The 5,080-nt window shown below is 47.4% G+C and overlaps 1 pseudogene; it reads left to right on the top strand.

Annotated features, from left to right (window-relative positions):
* Positions 1 to 815: 815 nt before the first annotated feature.
* Positions 816 to 1,937, top strand: LOC116466305 (splicing factor 3A subunit 2-like; annotated as a pseudogene).
* Positions 1,938 to 5,080: the final 3,143 nt, after the last annotated feature.

The following is a 5,080-nucleotide window of genomic DNA, read 5'->3' on the forward strand; positions in this document are numbered from 1 at the left end:
ACAAATCACATTCTGTTCCTTATCCTTGCTTTCCTCATCTGTGAGATGGAGACATTAATCTCCACTTTATAGGGCTGTTAAGAGGAATAAATAATGAGATATTATCCAAATACTTGAGTGCTTACCATAGGCCAGATGCTGTCCTAAGTAGTTTATGTGAATTAGCTCATTTAAAATTCATACCAAAACTTTGTGGTAGGAGTTTAACAAGGTATTATTCTTATACAAACATTGGCTAAGACAACCAACTAGTGAGTAGTGGAGCTGGATTTCGAAGCCAGGGTGTCTGGTCTTAGACCCTGTGCTTCTTTATATCTTAATTAGAACACAGATTTTCCTAAGAACTGTGTCATGGTTCTGAAAGGCCCATCCAATGGTTCTGTGATGGATCAACCAGCTCTAAGGGCAAGAGCAGGATGCAGAGAAAAACAAGGAATACCCAGGAAGTGGGAGAAGCTGAATGGGAAATATGGTCTCCTCACTCTCAATGATCCAGCCTCTGGCAGAGGAGACTACAAATGGTGAGGACGGGAGAAGAAGCAATGACAACTGAGCTGCAGCATGCAAAGGCTCATAATATACAGGCTTGATGACTGTTAACCTCTTGAATTTTGAGAACTAAGGTTAGATGCCTCCCTGGGGCCAAGGAGATAACAGATTTGGTGAAAGGTATTGAGGACAGGCTTAGTCCAGGCTGCTATAACAAATTACTACAGGTGCGCCAAACAAAGTCGTGGCAGTGGCCAATCGAGGAGGCCATAGTGTGGCCTCAGGCTCTGGTGTCTCCCAGTCTGCTAAAGCCCAATGCTGTCACCATGGACTTCCAGCATCGCACTGAGGACAAGACCAGGAGCAGGGGCATGGCCTCCTCCTCTGAGAGCAATCATGACTGCAGGGAGCACCTCTGGCAGCTGGCCCTGGAAACCATCGACATCAATAAGGACCCATACTTAATGAAAAACCACCTGGGCCCCTAAGAATGCAAGCTCTGCCTGATGCTTCTCAACAAGAAGGGGAGCTATCTGGCACATACCCAGGGGAAGAAGCACCAGACCAACCTGGCCCGGCGAGCAGCCAAGGAGGCTAAGGAGGTGGCATCATGCTGTGCCACCACTTCATGTCTGCATACGAACAGAGGATCAAGCCCCTGGAACGGTGTTGGCATGACCTGCTGATGGCCACTGAGCCCTACAAGACCATCACCTTCAAGGTGCCGAGTGGGGAGATCAACAAGGTGGAAGGCACGTTCTGGACACACTGGAACCGGGAGACCAAGCAGTTCTTCCTCCAGTTCCGCTTTAAGATGGAGAAGCCCCAGCCTCTCCACTGGACCCCTGGGGTGAAGCGGCCTCCACCCCCGCCGATGAATGATCTGCCCCCTTGGCTGCTGCTGTCTGAGTCTTTGCCACCGCCCCTTCCAGGAGGTCTGCCTCTGCCACCCATGCCCCCTATGGGGCCTGCACCCTCAGGGCCCCTGGGACCACCTCAGCTGCCCCTGCCAGCTCCAGGGGTCTACCCCCCAGCCCCAGTGGTGCAACCCCACATCTGGGGTCCATCCTCCAGCCCCCGGGGTTCACCCATCAGCCCCCGGAGTCCACCCACCAGCTCATGGGGTTCACCCACCAGCCCCAGGGTTCCATCCTCCCCCATCAGTGGGGGTTCACCCCCAGGCCCCAGGGGTGCACCCAGCAGCCCCTGCCGTTCACCTTCAGGCCCTGGGAGTGCACCCACCAGACCCAGGGATGTACCCTCAGGCCCTGGGGGTCCACCCCAAATCTCCTGGGGTCCATCCGTCAGTTCCTCGGGTCCATCTTCAGCCTCCTGGGGTTCACCCCTCAAATCCTGGGTACACCCCCAACTCCCATGCCTCCAATGCTGAGGCCCCCCTCCCCTCCAAAGGCGCAGGGAACATATGTCCCCCTCCCCCAACCAACTAAGAAGCTGCTCCCTTCCCAAGTAAGCCCTGCACCAGGTGCTCCTGCCTTTTCCATGGAGAGAATTACAGATATATTGAATATGAAACTAAAGGAAATCCAACACATAATTCATTTTCCTGAAAAAGAAGAAAGAGTAAGTAAAATGAAAACAATATGTGAAGATGTAATCAAAGAAAATTTTTTTAAAGATATACCTGAATTTGCAACTCAGACATAGCTGGATGAGGTTTCCAAATGTCAAGGGTAAATTTTTAAAAAGACAGTTTCTGTACCAAAAAAAAGCAGTTCCTCGTATGTGGTTGTCTTAAAGATATGCACACAACTTCTTTCTGTTCTTCTGTGCCTGAGGTGGTGCTTACTTCCTCTCCCCTTGAATGTGGGCTGGACTTAATGGCTCATCTGTAGGTGACAGAAGGCAGCAGGAAGTGACAGTGATGGTATGTCACTTCTGAAGTTAGGTTATAAAAAGATGTGGATTCTAGCATGAGTTCTCTCTCTCTGTCTCTTCAGTCACTCATCAAGGGAGTAACCTGCCATCAAAACCTTCAAAAAGCCCATGTCGCAAGGACCTGAGTGGGCCTGGAAGAAAATCCATCAGCCCTGGGTGAGCCTCAGGTAGCTGCAGCCCCATTCGTCAGCTTAGCCACAACCTCACAGAGACTCCGAGCCGGAATCATCTAGCTAACCTGTTTCCAGATTTCTGACCCACAAAAACTGTGGGATAATAAGTATGTGTTGTTTTTAGCTGCTCAGTTTTGGGAAAATTTGTTCTGCAGCAATAAATAGCTAATACACAATACTAGGTGGAAACTTGTTCTCAGAATTGTCCATATCTACACCCCATTCCAGAAGAGAGAGAGGGAAATCTACAAACTCAGAGTGAAAGTATGAACAAGAGTGTTGCAGTTAGCTAAACTGTTCATATATATGTATGTAACAGGCAGACCTTCTCAAGCATGATAAAGCTCGGGGCAAACAACAGCCATGATCCTTTTTAAAAAAAATTCACTTGGAACAATTCAAACAAAGCAACAAAGAAGTGATTAAAATATTAAAATTCATAAATGCAAAAGCCATGAGAAGAAGGTTAGTGTTTGACATCAAATCTACTTAAATATTCACCTAAATAAGTAAGACTAAATTGTGAGAAGTATGGTTACCAAGCAGAATACTAATATTATAGAGGCTGACAATGTAAAAAAATAATGATAAAAGTACAAAATCATGAGTGAGAAGGAGGAGAGGTAGGAGAAAGTATAAGTGTTCTAATTTCTTTATTTTTCTTACCAGGAAGTGAAAACATACAGCTGAAAATTGGAACTTGTTAATAATAATGACTTCAATTTCATTGTTTCATGATCATGTTTTTTTAAAGAAATCTTTGAGGAACTAACATCTTTTTTGAAAAAAAAGTCTGAAAATTTTGAATAAATAATTCCTACAGTTTTACTTTAGCCTTTTTTCTTAAAATTTCATTTATGTTTTATTTTACAATTAGCATGACCATATTTTATAAAATAGTATCTCTCTATATCCTATCTATTTAAATGTTTAGAGAGATATCTGGAAAAATGATCATCATACATTGACAATAAATCATTATTGCAAGACTCTGAGATGATCATTATCTTATATTTTGCTTTGTCTCCTTCAACTTTTTTTTTTTTTTTTTGAGATGGAGTCTTGCTCTGTTGCCCAGGGTGGAGTGCAATGGTGTGATCTCAGCTCACTGCAACCTCCAAATCCCAGGTTCAAGCGATTCTCTTGCCTCAGCCTCCAGAGTACTTGGGATTATAGGCCACTGCCACTACGCCTGGTTAATTTTTTTTGTATTTTTAGTACAGATGGGGTTTTGCCATATTGGCCAGGCTGGTCTGGAACTCCTGACCTCAGGTGATCCACCTACCTTGGCCTCCCAACCCTTCAACTTTTATATGTTGCTTGAGTTATTTGAAAAAAAGACGAGCATGTATAACTAACAATAGGTAGAGGTCAAGTGCAGTGGTTCACACTTGTAATCCTAACACTTTGGGAGGCTGAGATGGGAGGATCACTTGAGGCCAGGAGTTTGAGATCAGCATGAGGCAAAATAGTGAGATCCCGTCTCTACAAAAAATTTAAAGAATAGCCAAGTGTGATGGCACAGCTATTCGGGAGGCTGAGCTGGGAGCATCACTTAAGACCAGGAGTTCGAGGGTGCAATGAGCTGTGATCACGCCACTATGCTCCAGCCTGGGCAACAGAGCAAGACCCTGTGGAAAAAAAAAAAAAAGAAGAGGTCAAATAAAGATATGATGAGAAAAGGCAGGCAGGCTCACGTTCGTGCAGCCTAATGGGAGTTCCTTCAAGGAGCCTGGAAACACAGGACTCTCCCTCCGTGCCCAGTGAGGGAAAACTTTACCTGACAGGATGTGAGCACGGAGGGCAGCACGCACAACTCCAGCACCAGGATCTTGCTCAGGGTAACTGTGCCAGGACTTAGCCTGGTCAAGGCACCACCTAACTGCTGCTTCGCAGAGACATCCTGCTCTTCACTGCCACCGTCTCAGAACAACCCCCGTTCCACCTCCCAGGCCCCTCTGGCTGGCTCTGTCTGGCCACGTTCTTGCAGGATCCGCATAGACACACACAGGGGCCTGGCGAGGAGCTCAGTCCAGCAGATGATCAGCCTCATGAGGTCAGCTCAGATCTGATCCTGGGACGCCCAGGTGCTCCAAGGCCCTCAAAGACTGAGAGCTTCTCAGGGACGGGTCTCACAGATGTGATCCTCCCCAGCAAAGGCACACGGGCCCTGCCCTGCTTGCATGTCACAATGTGCATTTGGAAAACACTGGGCCAACCCGTGCAAGCCAGGGGTCTTCACAACAGGCCGTCCCACAGCCTTCAGTGTGTGTAGGTCCCCAGAACAATGCTGGGTTTTGCAGTGTGTCCCCACAGACTGCTCTGTTTTGGGATATCTGTTAACAAGTCTCACTGCCTGTGTTCCATTAGAGCAATCTGGGAGAGCCCCCAGGCACTGGGGACAAGACCCTGTTCCCACTGGGTGGGGTAGGGAGGCATTGGTCCTACTCTAGGGCCTCTCCCCTAGCCTCTATCCCAGCTGTCTCTGGAGTGGGCAGGGAGTGACTTTTCAACCCATTGTC

Source organism: Hylobates moloch, unplaced genomic scaffold, assembly GCF_009828535.3.
Source record: "Hylobates moloch isolate HMO894 unplaced genomic scaffold, HMol_V3 SCAFFOLD_4, whole genome shotgun sequence".
Lineage (NCBI taxonomy): Eukaryota > Metazoa > Chordata > Mammalia > Primates > Hylobatidae > Hylobates > Hylobates moloch.